The sequence below is a fragment of the Lepidochelys kempii genome, chromosome 6, assembly GCF_965140285.1.
Source record: "Lepidochelys kempii isolate rLepKem1 chromosome 6, rLepKem1.hap1, whole genome shotgun sequence".
Taxonomy (NCBI): domain Eukaryota; kingdom Metazoa; phylum Chordata; order Testudines; family Cheloniidae; genus Lepidochelys; species Lepidochelys kempii.
In genome coordinates this window covers 7,504,838-7,518,943 of record NC_136385.1, presented here as the reverse complement: position 1 = coordinate 7,518,943, position 14,106 = coordinate 7,504,838, and the positions used below count along the sequence as shown (strand labels likewise).

At 48.0% G+C, this 14,106-nt stretch overlaps 2 pseudogenes; both read left to right on the top strand.

The window, feature by feature from the left end:
- Nucleotides 1-5,867, top strand: part of LOC140912858 (up-regulator of cell proliferation pseudogene) — a 71,061-nt pseudogene extending 65,194 nt beyond the window's left edge.
- A 5,533-nt stretch (nucleotides 5,868-11,400) lies between these two features.
- Nucleotides 11,401-14,106, top strand: part of LOC140912852 (up-regulator of cell proliferation pseudogene) — a 67,807-nt pseudogene continuing 65,101 nt past the window's right edge.

The window sequence follows — 14,106 nt, the reverse complement described above, 5'->3', positions numbered from 1 at the left end:
ACAAAGAAGTCATTAAGCACGTCTGTCATTTCCACATTTTCTGTTATTGCTTTTTTGTCTTCATTGAGTAATGGGCCTACTCTGTCCTTGGTCTTCCTCTTGCTTCTAATGTATTTGTAGAATGTTTTCTTGTTACCGTTTATGTCTCTAGCTTGTTTGATTTCCTTTTGTGCCTTGGCCTTTCTAATTTTGCCCCTACATACTTGTGTTGTTTGTTTGTATTCATCCTTTGTAATCTGACCTAGTTTCCACTTTTTGTAGGACTCTTTTTTTTATTTTTAGATCATGGAACATCTCCTGGTTAAGCCAGGATGGTCTCTTGCCACTCTTCCTATCTTTCCTGTGCAGTGGAATAGTTTGCTCTTGTGACCTTAATAATGTCTCTATAACACATAATAAATGGGTTAATTTTTTATCAGGTCCAAATACCCTAACACTGCACTGGAGACATTACCGTACCAGGACTGGCCTGGAGGTGTCTTCGCATTAGCTCCCCATGTTGCAATGTGGGTAAATTTGCTTTGTAAGTAATGACAGTACTCACAGCTCCCCAAAAGGACAGAGGAAGTAGCGTGAGTGAAGGGACTGATTTGGTCGCTGGGAAGTAAGCAAAGCCACAGTGCTGTTAGCTACGCCTGTAAAAGACATGTCCCAGCAAAGAGATGGAGGAAGATATGAAGAAAATCAAAAATAAGTCTTCCCAGAAGGTGTAATCTGCACTGACTGCTGAAAGGGAAATAAAGGGTCAGATCCTCCGGATGAGCCATTGATGCCCAGCACAGCTCAGGGTGAGGGGTGAAGGCTACCATCACAGCCACCTGATCCTCAGACTGCCAGGCACCAGTCTGATCCTGAGCAGCAGCTTAGAGCAGCCAAGGGATCATTCCAGCTTCTGGGATCACCACAGAGACAGGGTCCTGAGTCTATGCCCCCTCCTCCAGTAGCTGTGAGCTGGGATGTCATAGAGCTGGTTATACTGGAAGATTTTCGAGGAAATTCTCAGTTGGCCACTTAAGCCATTTTAAAGTGGACTTTGCACTGCGCTGAGGATAAGGATTGGGATCAAACAATGCAAACCAACCTAGTGGAGTTCAAAGTGGGCCAGAACTATGTTTTATTTGCATGGAAGTAATCCCATTGGCTTCATTTTTGTTAAACCAATATAAGTAAGAGAAGAATTGAATCCAGGATGTATAAGTCATCTGTTACTTACTGGGTACTGCTTTTCTTTAAATTACAAACATCAGGCTGTCTATGGAATGAGTAAACTGTATATAAAGTCACCATTTTCTACTCTGAAATTTTGGTTTGTTTTAACTTCCTTCTGCAGAAAGAAGTAAAGCATTTCAAGATGTTCTGTCCAGATTAAACCTGGAGAAGCACAGAAGCATCAAGATCAGGCTGAGGGATGTTTTGGAGATCTGCCCAGAAAGCATCAAGAACAGGATTCCAGAGGCATTAGGTGATTTACCTTGGCATTTCCTGAGGAAGGTCATAGCTCTGAATGGGACGGCCAGAAATACAAGCATTGGGCACAAGGCTCCTGCAGAAGAAATGGATGATTATGAGGAGAAACTGCATACTGATGGCAGTTTCTGTTTTAGTGACACTGAGATGAAAGTTTCTCTGCAATCTCTTGATGTTCTTTGTGCTGTTCTGCTTTGCTCAGTTTCCTACAGCAGGAGATCCTGTCCAAAATGTCCATGTGCCAGTTTGCCCTCCCTCTGCTGCTACCCACCCTCAACACCCCCAAGGGCACCCTATTACTGTGGGCCATGAGGGACATTGTGAGGAAGTGGAGGCCGCACTCCCTGGCAGAGAGCAGAGGGTTCAGAGAGGAGAGCCTGGTGCTCACAGAAATGCCAACGATTTCTTTTGTGTGGATGGGGAGCTACAGCTTCTCCAAGTCCCAACTCCTCAATGAGGTTCTCAGCCCCTCCCAGCAGCACCATGATTTCTTTATCCATCGGGACATGGAGTCTGGGAACTTCCTTCAGAAAATCGCAGATGGGCTGGTTGAGATTTCCTGGTATTTCCCTGGGGGGACGGAAAATTCTGATCTTTTCCCAGAACCCATTGCAGTTACAAATTTGCATGGAGACATTGAGTCCCACTGGCTACAGTTTAGCTTTTTAACAGCGGTCTCCTCCGCAGTGTTCATAGTTACCGAGAGCATCGGTGAGAAAGAATACGAGCTGTTGTCATCTCTGAAAAAATCCAGCTCTAAATATTACTTCATCCTCAACTGCAAGAATAAGAAACCCAAAGAAACTCTGGGATTTCTTAATAAGCTGTCCTCAGTGTTGAAACTGAGCAAATCACTAGTACTGGTGAAAGATAGTATCATGAATAATGCAGGATTTGTGGAAAAAGGTGAAGTCCACCATAGGAACCATAGTGAATTCATCTCCGAAGACAGTGAGTTTGGGAGCCATGGCTGTGACGGCACGTGACCTGGGAATCCAGGTGGATGAGGAGTGTCAGGCATGTCAGTGTGCGAGGAAATATACTGAAGAAATCACTGCAGAAATAAGAGATGGGGCAAAATACAAAAGGGAAATGCTGAGCCTGCAAGGAGACCCATGGAAAAACTTGGCTAAATTGGAAAAAGAGATGTGCCTAATGAAAAGGCAAGGGGACGTGGCCATTGAAGACTATAAATCTGCACTGAAACAGAAATGGTTAGAGATACGTAGACAGCAGAATCAGTGTGACCGTACTAATGGTTTGACTAAGTTTATCAATGGAATAGTACAGTTGAATCCAGTGGAGAAACATTACTTTCTGAAATGGATGAAATTTAGCCTGGATAAAGAAGGGAAAATGGAAGAAAGCCAAAGACAATTCTCCCATCTCCCATGCACAGCAGCTGACCTGATGCTGGAAGGGTTTCCTGTGGAGCTGATCGATGGAGATGCCTCCAACATCCCCATGAACTGGGTAGTAGATGTTCTAACTCATCTCCATATCAGACTAGGGGGTAGATCCAGAATGGTGGTTATAACAGTGCTGGGAGTGCAGAGCACTGGGAAATCCACTCTTCTCAACACCATGTTCGGCCTGCAGTTTGCAGTGAGTAGCGATCGATGTACGCGAGGAGCGTTCATGACACTCATTAAAGTTACAGAAGCTGTTCAGGAGCTGCTTGGCTGTGATTTCATCCTGGTGATAGACACTGAAGGTCTGAAGGCCCCTGAACTAACAGCACTGGAAGACAGTTATCAACATGACAATGAGCTGGCCACTCTGGTGATTGGACTGAGTGACATCACCATCGTTAACATGGCCATGGAGAATGCCACAGAAATGAAGGATGTTCTGCAAATTGTGGTCCATGCATTTCTCAGAATGGAGGAAATAGGAAAACAGCCAAACTGCCAGTTTGTGCACCAGAATGTCAGTGATGTGTCTGCTCATGATCAAAATATGAGGGACAGGAAACACCTCCTGGAGCAGCTGAATGAAATGACCAAAGCTGCAGCAAGGATGGAAAAGCAAAGCAGGGAAATGACATTTTCTGATATTATGGAGTATGACCCAGAAAAACACAATTGGTACATGCCTGGCTTGCGGCATGGAGTCCCTCTCATGGCTCCCGTAAACACTGGATACAGTGAGAGTGTGTGTGAGCTAAAGAAATACCTGTTTGAATTCATAGAGAACCGTTCACGGATAAGGGCTGGAAAGGATATTCCTGATTTTATTGTATGGTTGAAGAGCCTGTGGAAGTCAGTGAAACATGAGAACTTCATCTTTAGCTTTAGAAACAGCCTTGTAGCTGAAGCCTATCACCAGCTGTCTGTGAAGTATTCTGAATGGGAATGAGGTTTCCGCAAGGAGATGTATCTCTGGATATCTGAAAAAGAAACTTTTATCCAGAATCAGCTGCCAGAGACACTAGAGGGTGATCTCTTTCACAGCTTAAAAATGGAAGCACAAGGGAAACTACAGCAGGGAGAACAGAAGCTCTTGAATAACTTAGAACAGTATTTTAAAGGTGAAGCTCCAAATTTGAACCTGATAGAAAAGTACAGAGAAGATTTCAAAAGGAGCACAAATAGCCTCAAAAGAGAACTTGAAAATTATTCAAGCAGTAACTGTGAGGAAGCAATTCGAATACGAAGAGGACAGCACAAGATAGACAATATCCAGTCTGGGTACAAGCAGAAAATTGAAGGGGAAGTTGACAGACTCTTGGCTGAATGCCGAAACAGAGAAGATAAACTAGACAATGAGAAACTGAAAAAAGAATTTGAAACGATGTGGCGAGAAACCTTGTCAGAGTTAACGCTCTGTACTTTACAGAAATGTCAAGTTGTTGAAGATATGGATCTCCAGCTGAGAAAGGATCTGAAGCACAGAGGGGGTGCTGTCAGACAGATACTGCAACATGCAAAAAGCCTGCTGGATTATAGAATGAAGTCTTTCACAATGAAGAAGGAATACTTAAACCTAAAATGGACCAGAGCAGTTGCAGAATACTTCTCACAGGAATGTTACTGTAAAACTGAAGAGCTTGCTCTATCTTTAATGACTGAATGCAAGAAATACATTGAAGAAAAAGTTAAATCCAAAACAGACTATGATGAAACCTATTGTGGAGAACTGCTGCATATGGTTAATGAGAGGTTAAAAGAGGAGGAGATTGAGAAACTTCACACTTCTCCTTTGTTTGAAGTTGACCTGAAGCTTCACGTTTGGGGGAAGCAGCTTGGGCATTTCAGAAGATGCATGAAGATTTTATCAAAGAAAATGATCCTCAGCAACATCTGGAGAAGCTGAAACCTCATTATTTCTCCATATTTACTGATCTCCATTTGGAAAAGAAAGAGAGCCAAACGAGGGCGAGGAATTTCTGTGATCAGTGTCTCAAACCTGCCCTGGTGGGTTATGTCAACAAAAGGCTCGGACTAGAAATAGTTGACAATTTTCTCAGCAGTGAACAGGCCCTTGAATACACCAGCCGAAGCTTCTTTCAGTTCTTTTTGCTAAAGAAGCTGCTGGAAGAGATGAACTTTGACAACTATGTGAAATAGAAAAGTAACTATGAAGAGTTTGTCAAATCCTGGATACAGAGATGTCTGATAGACCACTATGGAGGGAAGGCAAGTTTGAGGGATTTGGAGAAAGGGATTCTATCCAGAATAATAAATAAAATCAAGGGAGTTCTGAAAAACTCCATAAATAAAAACAATAACACAGTTTCTGCCTTTTTAGACAGCTTTTGCAAAGAGCTGCAGCAGGACCTGGCCATTTCCAGCAATAGCTTAGTTGGAGTACAGTTTAAAACCACAGCAAAAATTGAGCAGCTTTCTGGTAACATTGAAATCTTCCTTCTGGAGCTGGAACAACAAATCTTAACCCAGTTTAATCATTTGGAACTTGAGACCAAACTCTCCAGCCTGCCAGTGAAACCCCAGGATGAGATCTTCAAGCGAGTGTTTGGCTGTGGGAAGCAGTGTCCGTTCTGTGAAGCCCCCTGTGAAGCAGGAGGCACTGACCATAAAGAGCATTTTGTATCAGTCCATCGACCCAAAGGGTTAGGGAACTTCAGGGATTGTGATTCACAAAAGCTTGAGCATTCCATATGCTCCTCTGATGTGGTTTCCAATCGTGAATTCCAAACTGCAGCCGCAGATGGGAAATTTCAGCCTTTCAAAGATTACCGCCATTACTACCCAGACTGGCACATTCAGACTGGTCCCAATATTGATGCTTCTGATTTCAGGAAATTTGTTTTCAAATCATTCAGTGACCAGTTAGCTAGAGCGTATGGTGCTAAAGCAGCAGATCTTCCAGGAGACTGGAAAAATCTAACTAAAGAGCAGGCGCTGAAGAGCCTAAAGGAAGTGTTTTACATGAAATAATAGACATGCCAAGAGTCTCTTTAAATAGGATACACTTCAACAAAACAAAACCCTTAATTTTAAAAAATGGAATATGAACCAATCTGACAGCCTATACCGTTTTTTAAATTGAAAACTAAAAAAAAAAAAAATCAATTGCAGGTCACTTCTTCCAGTTAGTGCAAGGCTGCTGCACAGGAACAGCCATACCAAAGCAAACTGATAGTCCATGTATCCCTGTGTCCTTGCTGAACCAGAATAACAGCCCATCTAGCCTGGTATCCCCACCTCTCTGCAGTACTGGATCAGACCAATCACCCATATAGCCTAGTATCCCACATCCTTGCTGTATTGGATCAGACCTAAAGGCCATCTAGCTCGGTATCTCATCTCCCTGCTGTACTGGATCAAACCAGTGATCCATCCTGTCTCTGACAGTGGCCATTACAAGATGTCTCAGTGGGAGGTGCAAGAAACCATCTAATGGAAATTGTATAGAAACGTTTTTAGAGGAGAAGCTTCTTCCTAACATAACTTTGTAAACAGGGTCCGAATGAGTTCTCCCATGACAGCTAGCTGTTAGCGGGAGAGACTTTAGGAGGAAATTGTATTTACATGAACTCACCTACTCTGCCTAGATATCCAGCAGATATAGAGGTGTTGCTCAAAGTGATCAATATTGACTTGTGTTGGGTTACAGATCACTTTAGTACTGAATGAAGGGGTAGTGAAATGTTGTTGTCAGTGTTGTTGCATTTATTGTATAAGTAAAGGGGAGCAGAATTGTGCTTAACCTGTCTCAAATGAGGGGTCACCCTCAGCTGAAAGGACTCATTAAGCCAGGTGCTTGAATGCCTGACTCCTGCGAAAGTAAGAGGGGTGAGGAGAGGTATCTCTGCCAGGAGGAGTGAACTCTCCCTAAGGGTCCCTGGTCTGGTTTAACCTGTTTCTCCCCACTGTTCAGAAGATAGGGCCTTTTGTTATTTTAAGTGCTCAAAAGAGCTGACAATTACTTGTGGCAGGACAGCATTTCTGCCCAGCCTAATAGCTGAAAATCACTAAGGACTTGGCTACACTTGTGAGTTAGAGTGCATTAAAAGCAACCCCGGGCACCCTAACTCATGACCCATCCACACTGTCAAGGCACGTAGAGCACCTGGAGTTTGTAGCGGGAGTGCCCCTGGAAATCCACCTCCACCAGAAGCATAATGCTTGGTGCATCTCGGCTGAAACGCCCCAGCGTCAGTGTGAACGAGGTGTTGCATTACTGCGCTCTGATCCGCCTCCAGAAACGTCCCCTAATCCCCTTAAGTCAAGTGGCCACTCTTGTCATTGTTTGGAATCGGCTGTAGGAATGCGGATATGTCCTTTCAAAGCGCCGTTTCTGACAGCTGGAATGCTTATCTGCTCTGGGACAAAGCAAACCATTACTGTGGAATGTTGCTTGAGAGGCAGGGAGAGGGGAGTCTGCTGCTGTCTGAACTTACAAGACAGCATGCTGACATGCTCTCATCCCCCCCCCAAACCCACTCTCTCTCCCCCCACATACACACAACACACTCCCTGTCACACTCCACCCAACACCACCCCATTTGAAAAGCATGTTGCAGCCACTTGCATGCTGGGATAGCTACCACAATGCACTGCTCTGTGGCCATTGCAAGAGCTGCCGTTGTGCTGGCATTGTGAACACACAGCAGCGCTTTCCCTGCAGCGCTCTCTGAGGGGCACTGCAGCTCCTGGAGCTGTACATCTGACAGTGTAGACATAGCCTAAGTTACATCAGTGAAACTTTCTTTATTCAAGACAAGGGCAGATTCAGGACCTGAGTATTACATAGTAGGAAGTAATTACTTTAGAATAGGCTGTAAACACAGATAAATGATTGGCATGTATGTTGAGTGTTTAAACTGAGTCTCTCCCCCCCAAATAAGAATCTGTTGAAGACAATTAAACTGCTATATTTAGAGCATGACTGTCATTTACTCTCCCTATTGTGCATTAAGAAATTAGTATTCTTGTTTTAATGTAATCACGCATAAGAAGCAACAGAAAACCATTTACAGTTAAACAAAATAAACTTGGGAACAGACTTTTTTGTGGTGGCTTATTTATTTTGAAATGTTGCCTTGAAACTTTTTGTTTTATTTAGCCCTGAGAGGAAGGATAGTGGGTGAGGTCAACAAACATTTCAGGAGATGTGATGCTTCCAAAGTACAAACCCAAGATCCCAAGCAATACAGGACCCCTTAACATTTAAATGAGCCCTTCTGAGAGGCCTGATGCTGATAAGAACGACTGACCTCATGAAAAATGGGCTTTGTTTTCTCATTTAAACAGTGAGAACATTTCATGGAGCCCTGAGCTCTCACTTGGGGAGGGGGTGGGGGGGTGGAGACCCAATGCGGCACAAGTTAGTAACCGCTGTGGTGGGATAGGCAGGGCCAGCTGTGGAGTCAATGGAGCAACCCCCAGGTGAAGCAGTTCAACCCCAACCCAAAGACTGGATTTTCCACAGTTACAAGGGAAATTAGATAACTATACACACATACACACAAACAGACCGAAATATGTAGGGTTAGAAATCCCCAGTAACAACACTGATGGCCCAAACTCTCTGTAGTGACCCCAACCCGTGACACTCCCTCTCTGTGTCCCTTCTCGGCAGTGGGGCTGTGAGTGTAGCTGGATTGGGCAGTGGCTCCGTGTACTGTCCCACGGGGGAATCTCTTCTCTTCATTGCCACATGCCACGCAGTTGCCGTACTCTATCTGTCAGCCCAGCTGCTCAGTGGATTTGCCCATGTCACCCGGTTTCAATTGTTCCTTTCCACATAGAATCATAGGACTGGAAGGGACCTTGAGAGATCATCAAATCCAGGGGTTCTCAACCTTTTTCTTGCTGTGGCCCCATTCAACATCCTATAAGAACAAGAGGGCCCGGCAGGGGGTAAGCGTGGGCTCCAGGCCAGGGGGACACACTTGGGCATAGGCATAGTTTTACTTCAATTTTTTTTTGGTGGCGGGGGGGTAAGGAAGGCCTGGCATGGCTCATCCCAGCTCCACACAGCAGGGTCCAGGGAGGATGTGCCATCTCCACCCCCTGACTCGCTCAGGAGGGCACCCAGCTTGTCTGGGCTCTGGGGGGATGCAACCAAAAATGTAACTGAAAGGGGGGACTCAGTTCAAAAAGTTTTAAAACCGCTCAGGTGCGGGCAGGAGGTTAGTTAGGGGCTGTGTGAAATGAGGGGAGTAGCTCAGGGTACAGGGAGGGGATAGCTAAGGGCTGTGTATGGGCAGGGGGTAGCTCAGGGTGCAGGCAGGGGGTAGCTATGGGCTGTATGCAGGCAGGGGGGCTTCCAGTGCAATGCCCAGCTTCAGGGGCAAGTCACTGGGTCTCCTGGCTTCAGCCTCCCTGCTGCTCCTGGCTTGTGGGGGAGGGGAGGTTTGTCGGCTCGAGCACCGCGTTGCTCCTGGCTTGGAGGGGGTGTGGGGACCCTGCCGGCTTCAGCCCCACCTAGCTTCTGGCTGTGCCACTCCTGGCTTGGGTGGGATGGGGAGGGCACCGCGGGCTTCAGCCCCGCGCCGCTCCTAACTAGAGCAGGGGGCCCACTGGCTTCAGACCCGCACCGCTCCTGGCTTAGGGGGAAGGGGGGGGCAGGCTTCAGCACTGGGGCTCCAGGTTTCAGCCGTGGGGCTCCGCGGCCCCCCTGAAAGGGCTCACTGACCCCCAGCTGAGAACCACTGATCTAATCCAGTCCCCTGCACTCATGGCATGACTAAGCATTATCTAGATCGTCCCGGACAGGTGTTTGTCTAACCTACTCTTAAAAATCTCCACTGATGGAGATTCCAGAACCCCTCAGGCAATTTATTTCAGTGCTTAACCACCCTGACAGGAAGTTAGCCATTGATAGCTACTCTCTGGGAATGGTTTTCCACCAGTTTTGCACGCATCTTATAGTAGCTCCATCTAAGTTGTCTTTCCCTAGTTTGTTTATGAGAAGGTCAGGTGAGACTGCATCAAAAGCCTTACTACCGTCAACATATACCACATCTACTGCTTCTCCCCATCCACAAGGCTCGTTACCCTGTCAAAGAAAGCTATCAGGTTGGTTTGACACGATTTGTTCTTGACAAATCCATGCTGACTATTACTTATCACCTGATTATCTTCCAGATGTTTGCAAATTTAGAGCTTAATTATTTGCTCCATTATCTTTCCAGGTACAGAAGTTAAGCTGACTGGTCTGTATTTCCCCAGGTTGTCCTCATTTCCCTTTTTATAGATGCCCATTTCCAGTCTTCTGGAATCTCTCCCGTTTTCCATGACTTTTCAAAGATAATCACTAATGGCTCAGATATCTCCTCAGTCAGCTTCTTGAGTATTCTAGGATACATTTCATCAGGCCCTGGTGACCTGAAGACATCTAATTGGTCTAAATTTTTTACTTGTTCTTTTCCTATTTTATCCTCGGATCCCACCTCATTTTCACTGGCATTCAGTATACTAGATGTCCAATTACCACTAACCCTCTTCTTGAACACTGAAACAAAGAAGTCATTAAGCACCTCTGCCATTTCCACATTTTCTGTTATTGTTTTTTCCCTCTTCATTGAGTAATGGGCCTACCCTGTCCTTGATCTTCCTCTTGCTTCTAACGTATTTGTAGAATGTTTTCTTGTCACCCTTTAAGTCTCTAGCTATGATCTGTTTTGTTCCTTGGCCTTTCTCGTTTTGTCCCTACATACTTGTGTTATTTATGTTCATCCTTTGTCGTAATTTGACCTAGTTTCCACTTTACGTACAACAATTTTTTGATTTTTAGATCATTGAGGATCTCCTGGTTAAGCCAGCATGGTCTCTGGCTATACTTCCTATCTTTCCTATGCAGTGGAATAGTTTGCTTTTAGGCCTTGTAGTGGGGCAACTGCCCCACTCCAGTAAAACAGGGGTTAAAAGCATCCCTAGAGAGGGCTGTGGCTGGGCTAGGCTGATTTGGGAAGCAGCCACAGCTGTGGCCAGCTCAATCAGGGTCCAGCTGGCCCTTATAAGAGGGCTTGGGGCCAGAAGTGAGAGGAGTATCACTCTAGCCCTGGAGGGAGAAGGGCTAGCTGCCTGGGAGCAATGTACCTGAAGTGGAGCAGTGCTGGGGAAGGGCAAAGGGAGCTGGGGAGCAGCAGCCTGGTTAAATCCCCAGGCTGAGGCCTTGTTGAAGGCCTAAGAAAGGTACTGGGGAGGCAGAGGGGCAGCCTGGGGATAGGCAAAGGCAGCAGGTCCTACCCCCTCGCCAATGATGAGTAGCCATTACAGACTGCAGTCTGCCCCAGTGAGCAGGGGCTAGATGATGACTGGCAGTAGCCACTGAGGCAAGGTGGGTTTAGAGGGTTGGGGGTTCCCCTGGGAGGGGAGACCCAGAGTGTGGGGGTACAGCTAGGGGGCAGCACCCCAAGGTAAAAGGGCACTGCGGTCCAGGAGGGATATGGGGGCCCTAAGGCAGGCAAGACACCAGCCTGCAGAGGGGGCTCCCAGTGCTGAAGAGCTAACTTCCAAGATGACCAGCAGGAGGCGCTATGCCGGTGAGCCTTCGCCTTGCTACAGGCACATAATAATGTCTCTGAAAAACTGCCAACTCTTGAACTGTTTTTCCCTTTAGACTTGCTACCCAGGGATCTTACCTACCAACTCCCTGAATTTTCTTAAGTCAGCCTTCTTGAAAGGCAGCACCTTGCACAGACACATTGAATGTTGCCTGACATTATCAAGCTCTTTTTGAAATTCCTCACAATCCACCCAAACAAAAGAATTCGGTGGCCCGGGCAAGTTTTCCTATCTCAAGTTTTTAGTCCATTATTCCAGGTCAAAAATAAACACACAGAACACGACCAATCCTAGTGTTGCCACTCAGGGCCTCCCACTCTCCAGGTGATCATTAATTCCCACCTCTCCCCATCCAATTCTTACACCTCACATATGGGCTCTGTCTCTCCGCTGCTCCCAGCACTGGGCTCTTCTCCCCTGCTGCTGCACTGAGGCTCTCCGGCCTCCCTCCTTGGGGCGGCTCAGGTCTCCCTTCCCACAGCTCGGCCTGGGGGTGATGGGGCAACAGGTCTCCTGGGGCAGGGACGCTGCAGGGGCTTGGGTGACCAGATGTCCCAATATTCAGGGCTTTTTCTTCTATAGGTGCCTATTACCCCCCACACACACTCTGTCCCGATTTTTCAAACTTGCTATCTGGGCACCCTAGCAGGGGCTGGGGCTGCAGTGCAAGCAGCCCCATCGTGCGAGTTCCCCACCCCAGGGCAGAGGGGCCCAGCTGGGCTGATTTGGGGGGAGGGGGGGCAGGGGGAAGCAGCAACAGTTCCTGTAATCTGACCTTTCCCACACCCTCCCCCCACAAATCTCCCCATGGGTCTTCTACTAACCCCTCCAAATCCTCTCTACTCCCCTGAATCCGCCTCCTGACACCCTGCCTCGCCCTGCACCTCCTGCCCTTCAGTCACCCCCAAAAAGCCTTTTCCCCCTCCTGCCCCTCATGCCCCCTGAACTGCCACCTGCCGCCTCCTGCTTCCATCTCCTTCGCTTGCCCTTTGGACGGCACCCGCCCCATTCTGCTCCCTGCCCTGAAGCAAACAACCCCCCGCCCTTTGGCTTGATAACACCCCTCCCCTGCTCCAACCTCTGTGCCCCCAGCCCCAAACCGCATGGGGCTGGGAGGAGGAGAAAGTCCTTGCCTGCTAATAAAGCCAGTTTGTGCCCCACAGCCCTGCCTTGGGGAGGGAGGGAGTCAGCCTGAACTTCTCCCCCTCCCCAACACTGACCCCTGTAAACTGCCCCTGAACTTCCCCCTCCTCAACAATCCCCTCAACTCTGCCCCCCAAATCTACCCCATGCCTGGACTCTGCCCCTCCCCCATCCTGGCCCCCTCCTCAGTCCCCCTAATGAGCCCTGTATGAACCCCCAACCCCCTCTGCTCCCCTGAACCCACCTCCTGACCCCTGCAGCCCCTCCTGCACCTCAGCCCCCCCCGAACTGCCCCCTCCCTTCCCTAGTGACCCCCAGCTCCACAGGGTGACTCTGCTGTGTCGGTTTAACTGTCACCCCAGGACATGCCAAGCTCCCCTCCCCCCTTACAGCCACCTGGGCCCTCATTAGCCTCGGGGGTGGGAGCTAATTTGCACAGAGGATAATGGAACAGCCAATCAGGGGCTGGCCTGGGTGCCGGGGGGGCTATAAAGGGCTCCTCAGGGCTGGGCAGGGCTGTGGCTGTGCTGGGAGCCCAGGCTGCAGGGTCAGGGAGGGGTCTGGGCCCAGCCCCAGAGCCGGCAGGGGAAGCGGGAGGCTCTGGTGCTGCGCAGGGTGGGGCAAGAGCTGGGTACAAGAGGCCCCAGTCACTGCAGCTCCCCCTCTGTGGGGCTCCAGGGGAGAGGTCTGGATCATTTGTCACACGCTTGGGATCCCCCCTGTAAGGGAGGACAAACTGGGCTTCATTCATACCCCAGTCTCAGTCATAATGCTGGGGTAACAGCGGGGGCCCCTTTCATAAAACACCTCATTATTTTTAGCTCTTTGTTTCATGGGTTGCAAGCCTCCCACATTCTCATTCAGTGAAAGAGAGCCATCCCCTCCTGCTGCCATTGACCCCCGTCTCTCTGACTGCTACCGACACGGCCTGGCCTGGGAATGTGAAGGAACGTCTCCGAACTGAGAGAAGACACGCTCAGAAACATACAGTCCTCTGTTTTGGAGAGCGAGAGGCTGGAGAGACACAGACACACCCTCAGTTCACTGATCTTTCATGTTAATAACAGTTTGAAGAACATCCATCCAGTCTAGAAGAAAGGTTTGCACTCTCCGAGCAGCTCAGCACAGGGGATGGGGGCGCTGGGGCAGTAAAAAGGCTCCAGGGAGCCCTGAACCTCGGTGGCTCCTGCTGGGGTGCCCAGGCACAACGGGCCACAGCTCGGTAACTGCTGGGGTGGGAGAGGCTGTAACGGCACTGAGGGAAGCTGAATGCAGGGGGATTTCTAGTTAAAAGGGAAGTTAGAGTTATTACAGTAAATGTGTAGGGAGAAAGAAAAGGAGGACTTGTGGCACCTTAGAGACTAACCAATTTATTTGAGCATCAGCTTTCATGAGCTACAGCTCACTTCATCGGATGCATACCGTGGAAACTGCAGCAGACTTTATATACACACAGAGATCATGAAACAATACCTCCTCCCACCCCACTGTCCTGCTGGAAATAGCTTATCTAAAG